The sequence below is a fragment of the Nasonia vitripennis genome, assembly GCF_009193385.2.
Source record: "Nasonia vitripennis strain AsymCx chromosome 5 unlocalized genomic scaffold, Nvit_psr_1.1 chr5_random0003, whole genome shotgun sequence".
Lineage (NCBI taxonomy): Eukaryota > Metazoa > Arthropoda > Insecta > Hymenoptera > Pteromalidae > Nasonia > Nasonia vitripennis.
Window position 1 is genome coordinate 208,254 of NW_022279653.1, and position 18,341 is coordinate 226,594.

Below are 18,341 nucleotides of genomic sequence, written 5' to 3' on the forward strand. Positions count from 1 at the left end.
CACTAATGCAGTTTATAACGAGGAATGTCGCTATTTCGTTATAACCTCTCCAGCGCTTCACGACACACGTGCAAGAAAAGCTGCAGCTAGCCAAATCACGACCTTGGCCGGTTCACTACGTACCTCGCAACAACGCGAGAGAACAAAACTCATAGTTTGAATTCTCGCGAAGATAGAGTGATAAGCTCTCAGTTCTGCGAATCGCTCAGATAAATAATTAAATATATTCATCCGTATATATATATATATATATATATATATATATCCGTTAGGTGGCTCATTGATGACTAGACGTTTGAATTTGGTGCTCCTCAATTATCGTCTATTATTATTAACATTTTTACCTTGTGCTCCGAAATAAGTGTCTGGCTAGATTCCTGACTCTCTCCGCTGCATTTCCTGCTGATTTTCAAGAGCGGATTTTCTGGGATTGCTGAAATATCCGTATATCTCTTTGCTGCCTCGTCGGGCCTCGTGTCTACTCGCCTACATCCAGTAAGTCACGCCCGATTGCGTCACCCTGTCATCGTGGTGTTCGTGTCAGTGCGGAGGTGCGTGGCTGCACTGGGAACCGGTGGAGTATGTCCTGTCGTGCCGAAAGGCCCGGGTGCATCCGTTTGCACCAGTGAGGAGCTATTATTTTCGTCGCAGCGACTCAAAAGCCTACTGCGACTAACTATCAATCAACAACTTATTTCGCTTTCCGTCTGGAAATCCTACTTCGCACAATAAACTCTTCATATCGATGTCTAATTATTATCCAACTATTCTTAACAAAACCGATTCAAATGCGAATACGAAAGCATAACTGCGTAAAATAGAAATCTTTGCATATACATTCTTATCATTTTAAATCGCCGCTCCGAATGATGCTTCTCTGCTGCTTGCTTTCCGCTCCGGGTCGTGATAATGATCGTTCCTAGCCGTACTAAGTAATGCACCTTTCTTTAAACAGCGATGCCGTAACTGCTGTACCCAGTAGCCTCGTCGTTCTCGCAGACATCAGATTAAAATATTAGTGACTCCGTGAAAAATAGCCGCTACGAAATTCGTCCTAGAAAAATTCAATAGGCAGTATATTTGCAATTTTAACTCTCAATAGATATGAAATAAGAACAACGCATCGAATTTCCATGCCAAAATATTAAAAGTGTCTCTTTTCATTCTTTATTCCAAAAATAATCGATAACCGCGCGCATTACGCAAATCTCAACAAAACGTTGTCACTCTACAACTTGACACCTTAATACAATCATTACAAATACTTCCAAACTCCGCTTATAAGTCGAATAACTGTCGCGCAAAAATTACGTTTATATTTATAACTCTAAGTAAACAGAATATACAAAGTTACCTCTATCTCTTAATAACATTCAAAATAATTAGTACATCTTTAAATAAGATACTCTGTCGCAAACCGATTTTCCATATACTTCTACATTTAATTGAATTAACAAATTTTATAATCTGAGTTTAACAATTGCTATCTTCATCTAAAACTTTACATTCAAATACATTTACAAAATTTTACTCTCGATTATATTACGCGTCCCGTCTAGTGAAAAAACATTTCAACCTCGGAAAAATCGAAGGATTTAAGTTTCTTTTCTAAAATACAAAGAGGCCATATCGTCTAACTCATAAAAACTCTAAGCCTGGCGTGCACGTGAGCTCTTGACTCGGCTAGTTGACACCCGAAATCTGTCCCCACCAACGTTTCCACGCACGTTCGAACATGTGCTCGCTTTGTTCTACGACGCGATTCTCGCAACAACTCTGCACTATTCTGACGTCACACACACTTAAAACAAATGCATTTTAAATTCTGATAATCCGTACAACATTTCTTTGTCGAGTTTTATTAGAAAATTTTCAACTTTATGTTATTCATTTATAATTTCAACCGATACTTTTGCATAAAACATCCAATAATAATATTATTTATCTTTATAAACTACAAACGATTAAAATTCAAATAAAACTTTAATAATATTTTACTTTCTTTCTCTAACTGGACAATAAATGTATAAATACAAACACGATCATCTATTAAGCAAATTATATTAACGTCTTAATACCAAATAACTAATCAAATAAATTTAATTTCAAATATGACTATACTTCAAATGCACATATCAAGCTTGATAAAAATCTCTACGTGAAAATAAATCATAAAATCTCAATTTATTTCTGCCGAATATCTCAAAAAGAACAATTTATACATTAGACTGAATCCTAACAAATCGCGAGCAAATTCTACTCTTATGTAACTACATTATCAAAACTTACTGCCCGAGACAAAAGATTTGTTACGAAAAAATTTCGCGTATTTCTATGTCCAACAAATGCACAAGTACTTATCTTTATATCCAGCGTTTGATATTCCAAAGCTACTAGCCTTATCTGCTGTTACAATGCCGCTATCCTAAGCGGGTCTTGGGCGTTGTCGTCCAGATCGGACGGGTGAGTGCCTATCACCACTACACAGCGCGTCCTTAGGTTGCGGATAGAGGAACAGCTCCTGAGAAAGAGGCTAGCTGCGAATAAATTGAATAAGCAGCCGCGGACAACCGATAGGAACAGGCGTGGGTGTGATGAGCCCACACTGTCGAACGCATTCATCTAGAAACACTACGCAAACACCACAACAAAAAAACACTTCACATTATCTCTTATCTCTCAATCTATCTCTTTCATCACACATTACAAAAATGGGCAAAAATCCTGCTGCCGAGGAGGATGCGGGAGCGATGACAACTGCCCCGAAAGGGGATGTGTAGAATGATTCGTCACCTGGTCTTACGCGGTAACGATGCCAGCGAAGGCTCGCTGCCTTGCAGGGGGGCGTTAGGATGCGAGAATGAAACCGTAGTATGTATGACGACGAGTTGACACTGTCCTCGTCAAAGTCGGAAAGCTCTCATACTTAGTTCTAGAGAGGTATGGGGGTTATCACCTCTAGAACGGTGGACTCACCTGCGATCGGAACAGGATCCGAAGCGCGCGGGTTTAACATAATATCATGGCTCAAAAAAATCAAATCCGAACCAAAAGCGACTTAAGGGTCGGAACTTGGAATGTTCGCAGTCTATACAGAGCAGGCGCGTTTAAATAACTCGTAAAGGAAGCTGATAGGTACAATCTAGATTTGGTAGCAATACAGGAATTGCGGTAGCCAGATGGTGGAGTACTCGCATCGGGTAACGTCACGTACCTGTATGGGGCCGGGAGTGGAGGATTTCTAGACACCGGATTTCTCGTAAGCAAAAGCATCATAAATTCGGATAAAAGTTTCAAATCCGTCAATTATAGGCTCTCGTACATCATTATCGAAGGTGAATGGTATAGATATGTATTTATTAATGTACACTGTCCTACGGAGGACAAAGAAGAAGAAGCTAAGGATCTCTATTACGAAACTTTAGAGCAGGTAATCGACCAGTTCGCGTCTTACGACACAAGAATAGTAGTAGGCGATTTCAATGCTAAACTAGGTAGGGAAGAAATGTTTAGGCCTACTATAGGGAAGGAAAGCCTGCACGAAGCCAGTAATGATAACGGCATTAGGGTCATAAATTTCGCGGCGGCAAAAGATCTTATAATCAAAACTACGTGTTTTAAGCACAATGACATACACAAGGCAACGTGGACATCGCAGCAAACACATCGCCGGAGGGGAATGACGAACCGAATAGCTTATGGGGGACATCGAAAAAACGGTAAAAGAGGCCGCGAACAAAGTACTGGGTAAAAAGAAAGAGCCAAAGAGCAAACCATGGTTTGACGAAGAGTGCGAACTCAGGTTTGAAAGGCGCAAAAAGGCAAAATTAGATAGCTTACAAAATATAAGCGATAGGACCGTAGAAGAGTATTCTAACGTAAGGAAACAGACGAGCGCGATCTACAGAAATAAGAAGCGGGAGTATCAAAAGAATCTTATTAGGAGAATAGAAACTAACGAAAGTGTTTTAGGAGTAGAGCGCAATTGATGTAGGACGAAAACGGGGACCTCGTAATAAATGACAACGAATTACTGTCGCTGTGGAAAAATTATTTCGATAAATTATTAAACGTGCACGAAAATAGCGAAGAATTAGGGGACGAAATTCACACTGCTGAACTCCACGTGGAGGAACCAAGCTACCAAGAAGTAGAGGCCGCGATTTAAAAACTAAAAAACAACAAAGCCGCGGGAAATGACTCTATACCAGCTGAGTTACTCAAATATGGGTGCGTCGAGCTCACTTTCAAAATCTATAAACTAGTATGTGCCATTTGGAAAATGAAACAATACCCGAAAATTGGAAGGAATCTATCATTATACCGATTTTTAAAAAGGGGGGTAAGACAGACTGCAATAACTATAGGGGTATCTCACTTTTAGCAACATGCTACAAAGTTCTGTCAAACGTAATACAAGCTAGACTCACTCCATTCGCAGAAGATATAGTAGGAGATTATCAGTGCGGATTTCGGCGCAACAGATCAACGAGTGATCAAATGTTTACCATAAGACAGTTGTTTGAACGGAAGCACGGGAAAGGTCCGAGTAAGCGGTAATGTATCAGAACCCTTTATGATACGCGATGGTTTAAAACATGGGGATGGGCTCTCTACGGTGCTGTTCAACTTAACGTTAGAGTATGCCGTTAGAAAAATGCAGGTTAGCCAGCTGGGCGCAACGCTTAATGGAACAACGCAGATACTAGGCTACGCAGATGATTTGGATATACTGGGGGATTGTAGGGAAACGGTAGCAAGAAACGCGGAAATCCTCATAAAAGCGGTGGAGTATACAGGGTTAGAAGTGAGTGAATCAATAACAAAGTACATGATTGTGGATAAGCTAGGCATCTGCAGAGGGGAGGAAGATCTCAGAGTTGGAAATTTTACTTTTGAAAAGGTTAGCGAATTCAGGTATCTAGGTACAACCATAAATGATAGAAACGACCCCATTCGGGTAATGCTTGCTTCTACGCCGTGAGTAATTTACTTAAGTCGAGGCTGTTGTCTAAAAACGTTAAAATAAGAATATACCAGACAATAATACTGCCGGTGGTTCTGTACGGGTGCGAAACGTGGGCTCTCACTAAGCAGGCGGACAGCCGTTTTAGGGTATTTGAAAATAAAGTCTTGCGAAAAATATACGGGCCGAAGAAAGATGAGGAAACCGGGGAATGGAGGAGACTACACAATGATGAGTTACACAATCTGTACGCGTCACCAAATATTAACAGAATAATAAAATCGCGCAGATTGGGATGGGCAGGGCACGTAGCGAGAATGGGAGACGACCGTACGGTAGCGCGTGTCATGAAGGGCAGGCCGATGGTAACGCGACCTCTAGATAGACCTAGACGTAGATGGGAGGACAACGTAAAAGCGGATCTAGTAGAAATAGGACGGGTGGGTGTCGATCGGAGAGGTGCATCTTGGGTGGGGTTGACACAAGATAGGGCAGCGTGGAAGGCTTGCGTAGATGAGGCGATGAACTTTCGAGTTCCAAATGCCACGTATAAAAAAAAAAAATAATGTTATTCTACGTATACAACAACATAGGTATACAAAATTTATATTTTTTATGAAAATTGTTAGTTTATAGATATTTGAGACTAATGTTAAAACTCCGATAATATTATTCTGCGTTTACGATGTATTGATCGAGTTAATTTGTATTAAAATAAACTGTTGTTTTTAATGAATGTTATGTAAAATCATATCTATAAGATTTTTAAATATGTAAATAAAATTCTAGTATATTTAGTACTTTAAATATAAAACAGTAAAAATGAAAACATTTAATGATTTTAAACAATAATAATTAATAAAAGAAAACTATTCTTGAAATTTGTAAGTGAAAAAATTATTGTTAAAATATGTTAGAATTTTAAGGATCAAAATTATTTGTAAACCGTTAGTTAATTTTAGTTTTATGTAATAATACAATAAAGTTGCCATTGTACCAATGGGAAATCGGCTAGTTGTGGAGGTGTGACGTCCTGCGACGTATTGCATTTAAGCAATATCAGCGGAATCGTTGCGAAGCCGAAAACTGACGACTCAGATTAATAAGTAGATCAGCGAGGTTAATGAGTATCCCCTGTATACGCCGAGCGACCAGTTGTAATTATACACTCGATCTGGACTCTTGTACGACGCTCCTATCCGTCGACAAGAGTTATCCGGGCTTATGTCGCGATCCCGATACCTATAGAACTTTATCTTGAATAAATCTTGAAAGTCAATCAACTGCAAGTGTTTTTCTATTAACTATATCCATCCTGTATAAGCCTGACTACAGCACAGCAGCAGAGTTTCCAGCCCAAGCAGTTAAACCCAAGTAAGTAAAAATTCAATAATCAATTATAGGTCGGAACTGTGACTTAACAGTAACATCCAGACCGGGCGACGGCCGGAAGATATTCTATTTGTTAATTTAGGAAAATAAAGGTATACCCGGCGTGACTAGCTCGAGAGGATAAGCACAATTAAATCAAGTGAAACTCTTTATTCTGCATGCAAACCCCGCTTCCAATTTACATTTCAGCTGGCCAAGCAGAAAGGATCCCGCCACTCACCGCAGTCCGCTAAAGCGGAGACGCTAGGCTAGCCGAGGCCGATCCTTGTCGTCAAATCGACGACATTTGCGACACGTTAGCTTCCTGCGCGCCAGCCCGAAGCTTGGCAGGGCTCATTCGTGTAATTTGCGCGCGAGCAGGAGGCAGACATGTCACAATAGTAAAACCGTATTTAAAAATAAATGCATTGAAGCATTCTGCATTTATTCCACAATCAAATAAGTGTCATTATAATATTGACAACTAAATTTTATCTATTTATACAATTTTAAAAATAAATTTTTTGCATGTGTATCGAACGTTATTTCCTGATACAGGGGACAGAAAATGTGCCTACACGCACGCGAAGCGTGCGTAATAGTGCATTTTACGCACACTATATCGTAATATATTTTAAATTCTGTCTTATTTAATAATCTAGATAAGCAGTAAATAAAATAATAATAAAATGAATTTATCTTTATATGAGGATATAAAATATGATCTTATATAAAATTACATAATTTTCCATACTTATCTTAATCCTTAGTGAAACAAAAATTCTGCACATAACAGTTTACATCTGAAGATTTTAGACTAAAACAGGAGATAACTGAACAAAATCAAAATGTTCAGCAGAAGAATGTTGGAATTGAGACAAAGTTAACAGTTATTTTCAGGTAAAATAAGTTTTTGTTTTAGGTTACTGCGGATGGTATCGGATTCTAACAACTTTTAACAGTTACGTTAATTAGATTCTATCATTAAGTGGCGTAGTAGCACCACGAAGGCGAGTTTGAGAATTAGACGAAGCTGCAGTGCCCGCGCTACTATTTAGTTCTATGTTGAGTTTTGCATTTTTCATTACAAAGAAATAAATGCATTTTTTCTTGTCTTTTATATATTATGACTTATATCATGTTTTATTATGCCTAACTATGATTTTCAACAAAAATCCTCTCTTTAAAAAATGATGGCCTTTGTCGCGAAGCATTTAATACGTGATTCTGATTGGTTGCTGGTTGGTTGCCTAGGCAACGAGATCAGAACCGCTTTAAATTCATAACCCTCGAAACAGTCATAAATCATAACCCTGGTAGAAATGTTTGAGGTATTTAAAATGAAATGTGGAAACCTTGATAACAGATAAAATATATGTAATATAACTAGCAAGAAATTTTAGTAAAAATTAATCATTACCAAGAGTTTGTAGTATTATCCCTAACCCTATTTGAAGTAGTAATAAAGTGTGTGAATATTATTTAGTTTTTTTTGAAATGTCAGTGAGAAGTTCAATTAAAAGAATAAAGAGTTTGAAGATATACTGTGTCTCTGTCCCCAAAGTTGCCCTCGGTGTTTTTTAAGAGATGAATTTAAAGAAAAGTTCAGTATCCGAGTCAGTAAGTTTAAGTCTATCATTATACAATGCTCTTTGAATTGTAAAAAGGCTACTAGACAACTAAAATATGACACTGCCACTTCTTATTTTACCTAGAAATATGTAACCCAGATGATTCTGCTTTAACTGTTTTCGTTCATATTTTCACATCAAGGGTCATGCGATTTTTTTAATTGAACAGGTCAAATTTTACTTATAGCCAGTTTTTTTCAGTTTTTTCAGTTACGCAGAAACTACTACAATCTCTAGTACATTGTATTTCTGGTTTTCGGCGTATTTTTACATGGAGAAAGTAATAAATGTTTCGACTTTTTTGTCAAGGTATTAATTAGAATTTTGACTTTTAGTTGTGAGAGATTTTGAGACCGATACCTGTTTTTCCTGCATTTTTTATCATTCGAAAACTAATAGGTCTAGAGAGCTTATATTCTGCATATAGATTTTTTTTGTGATTGTGAAAAGATTTTTAATGTTGAATTGACTTTAACTGAAAAAACTTCTGATTTTGACTCCGACACTGATGTGAATGCAAACTCATGCTATACGACTAAATAATTATCATGAGTGTTGTAGTCGAACTGTAGTTGAAAAACAGGTATCGGTCTCAAAATCTCTCACAACTGTTAAAAGTCAAAATTCTAATTAATGCCTTGACAAAAAAGCTAAAATACTTATCACTTTCTTCATGTAAAAATACACTGGAAACCAGAAGTACAATGTGCTAGAGATGGTAGTTTCTGTATAACTGTCTACAAGCAAAATTTGATACGCTAAATTAAAAAATTCATATGGGCCTTGATGTGAAAATGTGAATGAAAAAAGTTAAATCATAATCATGTAGGTTGCATGTTTTCTAGGTAGCATAGCAAGTATTTGTGTATAATTTCAGTTGTATGGCTTTTTTATAATGCAAATAAATGGCATTGTAATGATAAACAAACCCACTGAGTCTTATACTGAATATACTGAACTTTTCTTCAAATTCACTACTTAAACCAATCAGGATGAGATTTAGCATTATTAATATATTTTTTTTTAAATAGTTTTGAGAGATTTAGTAACATGCTACATGCTTGTAAAATATTAGCAGACGTTAATGTGCCGCCCAGCACTTATGGGATTTTCTACCAGTGTTATTAGACAGAGATAGAATCAAGAGCGCGCGAAGCGCGCCTTCATTCCTAGTATTGATAAAATCTACTTTTTATATAATACACGAGTGTGTCATTCACAAAATCCTCAAATCAATAACAAAACACATCAAATCAAAAAATGTTAGGACCCAACAAGTGATTGGACCGTGACGTTGGCCGCACAGCTATACACAGATGGATATTGCTTTCTCATCGGTTGTCGGCATGCTCGCTTACATGTAGCTTTTAGTGTCTACACTGAGCGACTTTTGGAGCACCCCATACTCCTGAAGTGCATAGGGAACTCTGAACTGGTGTAGCACGGACTACTCTTGCCGTCGGAGCATGGCATATTCCGATCGGAGTATGCCATGCTCCGAATCAGTGTCCCAGAAGCGCCACGAGTCGGTGTAACCCACGAACCTTACCTCAAGAGCATCTGTGATACTGTTGAAGCGTTCGATAAGCATGTCGATTCTCGGGCGGCTGATGCACGTGGAGAAATTTGTTGGAGTTTACTTTAAATGTTTTATAGTCATTAGTGTATATGAACCAGATATTCAATTTGGAAAAATAATTAAAATTGAAAAACTTTCATTGACTGATCAAAGTAGAGATCAAATTGAATCACTGGTACAATTCACTGTTCTTATTTACGAAGAGGTTTACTTCGATGACCACTTTATGGTCTACGTCATTGCTAGTACCGAAAAAATTGTAACGCTTAAATATAGTAACATACCGAGTATGCCAACTGTCGCTGCCTTAAAAAAAGGAGAACATTATTGGATTATACCACGTTATGTATTATAATTATAATATTTTGTATATTCAACTTTTATAAGCAAAATAAATATTTTTATACAGTATTTATTTATATCGTGATTTTATCGAGTTTTGACTAATTATGTTAATAATTCCCGTAAATCTCTAGTAGACGGCGTTCATATACCGTCCACCCTGGGCACCAGGTACCTCGGATACCGTTGACGTCGCGATATTTGTGTTCAGCGACCCCAAAAACCCCTGAGTAACGAGTTTCGACTCACTCTGTTACGATTTCCCGTAAAACTCTCGTAGACGACGTTTATATTCTCTACCCTGGGCACCAGGTACGAGGTCTAGGTAGTTCGCACTTGGTTTTTTTGTCTAGGTGTAGAAATCATTCCAGGGTAGTGTATCTGAACAATCAGTGATTTCATGTTAGTTATAAAAATGTTACAAAAAAAACACGGTCAAAAAGTGCTAAAGATGCTTATATTTTATATCTAGGAGAAATATGAAATTACTAAAAAGGACTGAAATCTCAAAAAATGAACTTCTAAAAAAGTAAAAGGTTAGGCAAGTTTGATGAACCAAAGTCTATTGTAAAAAGTTTATTATAATCAATCATAATAAAGCAACAATATTTTTTTTTTGGTTAATAAAGGGCTTACTTAACCTAAAGTTAAGTTATATACTGATCAATTAGAAAACTCTTAAGATACTTACTACGTAACTTGCCATGACCGTTTCATTTCGTTTATTGGTGAACAACTAAAATTTTCTTTTTATGTATTAGAACGTCATAAAATCACATGAAACGGTCATGGCAAGTTACGTAGTAAGTAAATTGAGACTTGTTCCTATTATTCAGTATATAATTTAACTTTAAGTTAAGTAAGTCCTTTATTAACCAAAAAAAATTTTGTTCCTCCATTATGATTGAATATAATAAACTTGACTTTGATAAATTGATCTTAGTTCTTTTTTATCTGCTATTTTGTTGCGGAACATTTCAAACTCGCCTAACCTTTTACTTTTTTAAAAGTGAATTTGTTTAATGTTATTAAAGGCGTGCTTTTAAAAAAGTTAAGAGAAATGTGTAGAAATCTGAAGATAACTGTTTTGATTGGGAACAAACTAGTGAACGTAGAAGACAGCAATCATAAAATCAAGAAAACTGTTTTGATTGTAAAAAAACTGAATTGAACTGTATTCATTCCATCGTTGAAGAATTGCGGGAAGCTAAAGTTATATACTAACTATAGTTACAAACACAATGAAGTCAGTAACAAGATGATCGTTGATGTGTTTAGACATCAGTCGAATCGCTCTAAAGGTCGCCGTGGTCTTTCTGGCGTCGGCTATCAACTCACTGCTGACGGTCACTATGACATTGGCAACAAAATATTGTGGAATCTTGCAAGAGGACAGCAGCCAAACGATGCAGTGAATTTATCAGTTCTTTAACGTTTAATACGAAGATAGCTGTTTTGATTGCGAACAAACTAGTGAACGTAGAAGACAGCAATTATAAAATGAAGAAAACGGTTTTGAATTATGAAAAAACTATTGTCTCTATTTATTAATAGTTAATGTCCGTTGTATTCATTATTTTATTAACTTTCTAAATTGTAAAATTTTACACCTGAAAAAAAAATAAATACAACTAAAAAATCTAGTAAACTAAATAAAACTAAAGACAACAAAAGATTACTGTTATTTGTGTCTCAATTTCGACATATTTCTGCTATCATTTGCAGTTTATAACGTTTTTTTCTTTTTCTTTTTCGTTAGGGATTTAAGATATCGTTATCTTTCAATATAAAAGTAAATATCGTATTATGTATTACATTTTAGTACAGAAAATCAATGTTATCATTGTTATAATCTCACAATTTACATTATATTATAAATGTTAACCTCTCTATATTATAAAAAATGTTTTGCCGCCGACATTTCAAGAATTTTCCCCCTCAATTATTCCCCTTTACTTCTTTCCTTACTTTCTTCCCGTCAACAAAAGACGGTTATTATGATTTTTCTAACCAACAACGAACATCTCGTCACCAACAACAAACATCCGTTAACCTGTTTCGATCTTACGATGGCTGTTGAATTTTGGAGACTTGTGGTGCGTCAAGAGATAAAGGACGTGTTTGAAGACGACGGCTACATTTCCGCTGGAAAAGTAGTTGTTGGATCAAGTTGCTAAAGAATTCGTGAAATATCCATGTCATGAAATTTCTGGATCGAGCATTTATATAAATGGGTTGTGTTTCATTTGTCTGCAGCCTCCGACATCTCCCTCTTATGTGTAAGTTTGCCGTACTCCACATGGTGTTTCTGTAAGTGATTTTTTCTTGTGTTATTTATTTGTTTCTATTATTTTTTTTTTTTATTCGTTTTAATTTTATTTTTATAGCTGTCTTTTAGCTTTGCTATGGGACAAGAGCTGCAGATAGGGAGCTGGGAGACGCGTCATGAGATATGGGAGTTGCCAAAGGCTGCACAAATATGTCCGGAATACCACAATATTATGGATTCTGCTGCTCTGATTCGTATAGTAGGACAGGAGGTATGTGTTTTTTTTTCGCTTCAAACTCAATATTACACTTTAGGTGAAGTGTAATATTAAGTCTAAAGATTTTCTTTTTTTCTTTCTAGGAGTAAATTGAAGCCTTCAACTCACGACTCCTATTTGATTAACGACAGCGGAAAAATTTCTTTTTTAATTTTTTATCATTTAGTTTTTTTAAATTATTTTTGCTTGAGTTGTTCCTGAATCACTGCTGACGCCTATCAAGGAATTTGCTGGTAAATACTTTATGAAAATTGATTCGTCCTTCGCTACATTGCGCGTCGAGAGATCAGTGTATTAATTGAAATTCTCTGTTTTAGCTAACAAACCGCACAGTTTGTACATCGAGTTGACTCATAGCGGCCATCTGGACTTCTACGAGGGCGGCCTTCTCTACCCTAACCCGATAACTTGGCTAGATCGCACTCTCGTTTCTCTCGTCGGCTCTCTGACGCTCGCTGCGTCCAACCGCGCTCTCAAGGCCTTCTAGACACGACGTTGAAGTCAACATAGTTATCCGCGGTGAACCGGTCAAGGCTACACAATGAGGGAGAGAACGAAGAAGCTACGCAAAAGTCTCACTTTGAAGTGAATGTATGGAAAGAACCGGGTGTACAAAGCCTTCAAACTGAGAATTGAGGATTTGCCATGTTTTTGTACGTTTTTTGCAAGGTATATACGATAGTATAATAAGCAAGAGCTTGCGCTAGCTCGCTTTATGTAAATTGTGTGTTTTCTCAGTGTTTTATCGATGTTCAGAAGAAACGACGCCGAAAAAAGGAAAAATGAGATGAGAGGGGGCTTTTTTCGAATTCGAATGCTTGACGACACGTTAAAAGTTGTAGAACGTCAATTATTTCGTTAGCGTAATTCTGTAATGGACGTTTGTACTTTGTCACGGTTGATTTTTATAGAGATTGTGACAGGTTATTAACGTGACTGTAATAAATTGAGAATTTTATTGAAGCTATAATAACGATGCTTTATCCACCCGGAAGAAAATTATGTACAATTGTAGATCGTAGTGGGATCGAGAAGCAATACAAAGTGCATTTGATTTCGACGCGCTAATATACAGTGCCTTTCATAGCGCTTCAATTATTTTGCGCCAACTAGACGACTTGACTTTTTTAATATGCGCAAAACGTTTGCAGGTAAACATTATTGACTTGCGGTAAACATTATTACTTTATGACACGCCGTGACGTAAACCTCGATTTACCGCACGCTCGTGTAAAAAAGCATTCGCTAAATCTCGGTTTATGCACGTTGTGTCATAAAATATCGTACGATACTATTATTCTTATTATATTATCATTACTAGTTGATTAATTACTTTACCTAAGATTGTTTACATCTTTGTCAAGTTTTAGTAAACCAATCCGTCCTACGCCCAGCACAGTAAATTTACAAGAGTACAAGTAAATTCACAACAGTATATAGTAATTTTACTATTTCGCGGGCTGTAATTTTGCAACAGCGGTAGTATTTTCACACTGAACGCAAGAATCTGACCCCTGTAAAATTACTACGCTAAGAGTAGTAAACTAATCCGACCTACGCTGGGCGGAGCAATTTTACTACAAGCATAGTAAAATTGCTTGATTTTTGTAATTTTACGTAGCTGAGAGTAGTAAAATTACTATACGTGAGGTTGGAACCTCATGTAATTTTACTACATTTTAGTGATTTTTAAAAATCATTTTTTACAGTGTAGGTTACTATAGGGATACTTGTTTGGCATTTTCGTATACGCTTTAACCTTCAGACGGCCGGGATTTGGGAGTTAAAATCGTCCTTGAAAAGTGGCTTGATCGGTGTCTGGTATCATGTATCAACTATATACACCGTTCATATCACAGGGTGAACCGATCTATCGGTTTCCCGGTTCTCTAAAGGTTAAAATACGCTGTTTTTAGGACCGGCAATATAACCGACAAGCCGTGTTCAATGTATTATATACAATGTAACGCAACAATTTTATGTGTGTTTATATTGTGTATGTACCATGTCTATGTGACTTAACAAACACAGGTTCACAGACAAGAGCATGTGCGATATACATACATTAACTGGGTTCAAAACGGACCTGGCACCCAAAAATTACTGGCTGATTCTGCATGTAAAAAGGATAAAAAAAAGGTATCTAGAAATTTTAATTTTTAATGATTTTTTGTTTTCCGTATTATAAATAAAATAATATGATTGTAAACTTGACTTTTTTTAATTGATCTCAGTTGTTTTTCAATCTGTTATTTCATCGTAAATAAAATTATTGACATGCATGATGATACGCAAAACCTTTTTACTTTGTTCAAGTTTGTTTGTAAGAGATTTCATGTCTTTTTGAGCGAACTTATTAAAGTACCTAAAACTTGTTTTAAAAATAAAATACATAATGATGGGGTTTAGATAGTGCATACTGGGCTTTTTATTACGGGAATATCAATATCTCTCATGAATTGTATCCAGGTGCATCAGGTCGCCGATGACAGGGTCTTGGTGATACGCTCCATAGCTTTTGGTGTATAGAATGAGGTTTTACACTTAGGCAATGAAAGCTACGGAGAGCTCTACCTCGATCACGACATTGTCAACCGCATGTACCTGGACAGTAAACAAAACTGATTTCAACATTTTTGCACTAAGAAGTACGGTGCGCACTGCCTGACTTTGTTATCGGTCATGCTAGACCGCATTCATGGCCGATATTTATACGTGGATACAAAAATCTACAGCGCGTAATATATTTCGACAGCCTCGTCATCGAAGACCCTTGGCACCTTGACACTGAGCGTGTTCGGCTACCGCGAAACGATATTTGCATGTATGCACGGAGTCACGAAATCCATTTCCTGGGCCCCGTCATCAGTGACCCCGAAAACTCAGAAAGTTTGTGCAGTGAAAGTGCAGCAACTGTTCAAAAACATAAACTTAAATCTTAGCAGATAATGTAAACATATTTACTATACGCAGCTTATAGAAATCTGTGGGAAAGCGATACCCAACTGTATTACACATAATAGCTTATACGGCCAAATTCACGGTCCTAACACACTGGAGAAAAAAGTAGAGATACTGTTTTGAGCATTCGTGATATATAAACTCGTTTATTATAAAACGAAACGGCTTTTTTTTTTTACATGGCATTTGGAACTCGAAAGTTCATCGCCTCATTTACGCAAGCCTTCCACGCTGCCCTATCTTGTGTCAACCCCACCGAAGATGCACCTATCCGATCGACACCCACCCGTCCTATTTCTACTAGATCCGCTTTTACGTTGTCCTCCCATCTACGTCTAGGTCTATCTAGAGGTCGCGTTACCATCGGCCTGCCCTTCATGACACGCGCTACCGTACGGTCGTCTCCCATTCTCGCTACGTGCCCTGCCCATCCCAATCTGCGCGATTTTATTATTCTGTTAATATTTGGTGACGCGTACAGATTGTGTAACTCATCATTGTGTAGTCTCCTCCATTCCCCGGTTTCCTCATCTTTCTGCGGCCCGTATATTTTTCGCAAGACTTTATTTTCAAATACCCTAAAACGGTTGTCCGCCTGCTTAGTGCCCACGTTTCGCACCCGTACAGAACCACCGGCAGTATTATTGTCCGGTATATTCTTATTTTAACATTTTTAGACCTTTTCAAAAGTAAAATTCCCAACTCTGAGATCTTCCTCCCCTCTGCAGATGCCTAGCTTATCCACAATCATGTACTTTGTTTTTGATTCACTCACTTCTAACCCTGTATACTCCATCGCTTTTATGAGGATTTCCGCGTTTCTTGCTACCGTTTCCCTACAATCCCCCAGTATATCCAAATCATCTGCGTAGCCTAGTATCTGCGTTGTTCCATTAAGCGTTGCGCCCAGCTGGCTAACCTGCATTTTTCTAACGGCATACTCTAACGTTAAGTTGAACAGCACCGTATAGAGCCCATCCCCTTGTTTTAAACCATCGCGTATCATGAAGGGTTCTGATACATTACCGCCTACTCGGACCTTTCCCGTGCTTCCGTTCAGACATATTTGAATTAATCTCACGAGTTTTTTCGGTACACCGAGAAGTACTAGAATTTGATACATTTTGCTTCGCTTAATAGAGTCGTACGCTTTTTTAAAATCTATAAATAGTTGGTGTATGGTTTCGCAAAATTCCCACTTTTTCTCTAACAACTGTCTTATGGTAAACATTTGATCGCTCGTCGATCTGTTGCGCCGAAATCCGCACTGATAATCTCCTACTATATCTTCCACGAATGGAGTGAGTCTAGCTTGTATTACGTTTGACAGAACTTTGTAGCACGTTGCTAAAAGTGAAATACCCCTATAGTTATTGAAGTCTTATCCCCCTTTTTAAAAATCGGTATAATGATAGATTCCTTCCAATTTTCGGGTATTGTTTCATTTTTCCAGATGGCACATACTAGTTTATAGATTTTGAAAGTGAGCTCGACGCCCCCATATTTGAGTAACTCAGCTGGTATAGAGTCATTTCCCGCGGCTTTATTGTGTTTTAGTTTTTTAATCGCGGCCTCTACTTCTTGGTAGCTCGGTTCCTCCACGTGGGGTTCAGCAGTGTGAATTTCGTCCCCTAATTATTCGCTATTTTCGTGCACGTTTAATAATTTATCGAAATAATTTTTTCACAGCGACAGTAATTCGTTGTCATTTGTTACGAGGTCCCCGTTTTCGTCCTTCATCAATTGCGCTCTACTCCTAAAACCCTTTCTGATGGCGTTAATCCCTTTGTACATTTCGCGGGGGTTATTTTCCTTACTGTTAGTTTCTATTCTCCTAATAAGATTCTTTTGATACTCCCGCTTCTTATTTCTGTAGATCGCGCTCGTCTGTTTCCTTACGTTAGAATACTCTTTTACGGTCCTATCGCTTCTATTTTGTAAGCTATCTAATTTAGCCTTTTTGCGCCTTTCAAACCAGAGTTCGCACTCTTCGTCAAACCATGGTTTGCTCTTTGGCTTTTTCTTTTTATCCAGTACTTTGTTCGCGGCCTCTTTTACCGTTTTTTCGATGTCCCCCCATAAGCTATTCGGTTCGTCATTCCCCTCCGGCGATGTGTTTGCTTCTTCAAGTGCCTGAAACCTGTTATTAATTTCTATCTGGTACCTAATTCGCTCTGTTCTATCTCGTAGTTTCTCAATATCGAAGCTTTCTACCTTGTTTGCTCGCTTACTATTTTGATTCGCTACTAGTCTAGCTCTTAATTTGGCTACTACTAGGAAGTGGTCCGAGTCGCTATCTGCCCCTCTGTAAGCCCTTACGTCAAGAACATTAGTATGACGTCTTTTTTCAATGAGTAAATGATCAATTTGGTTCTGTGTGGCCCCGTCCGGCGATGTCCACGTTGCCTTGTGTATGTTCTTGTGCTTAAAACACGTAGTTTTGATTATAAGATCTTTTGCCGCCGCGAAATTTATGACCCTAATACCGTTATCATTGCTGGCTTCGTGCAGGTTTTCCTTACCTATAGTAGGCCTAAACATTTCCTCCCTACCTATTTTAGCATTGAAATCGCCTAATACTATTCTTGTGTCGTAAGACGCGAACTGGTCGATTACCTGCTCTAAAGTTTCGTAATAGAGATCCTTAGCTTCTTCTTCTTTGTCTTCCGTAGGACAGTGTACATTAATAAATACATATCTATACCATTCTCCTTCGATAATGATGTACGAGAGCCTATCATTGACGGATTTGAAACTTTTAACCGAATGTATGATGCTTTTGATTACGAGAAATCCGGTGCCTAGAAATCCCCCACTCCCGGCCCCATACAGGTACGTGAAGTTACCCAATGCTAGTACTCCGCTATCTGGCCACCGCGATTCCTGTATTGCTACCAAATCTAGATTGTACCTATCAGCTTCCTTTACGAGTTCTTTAAACGCAC

At 37.6% G+C, this 18,341-nt stretch overlaps 1 protein-coding gene across 9 annotated transcripts in view; it reads right to left on the reverse strand.

Moving 5' to 3' along the window:
- LOC100117692 (potassium voltage-gated channel subfamily H member 6) overlaps positions 1 to 18,341 on the reverse strand; it is a 536,423-nt gene that overhangs the window by 166,572 nt on the left and 351,510 nt on the right. The window lies entirely within an intron of this gene.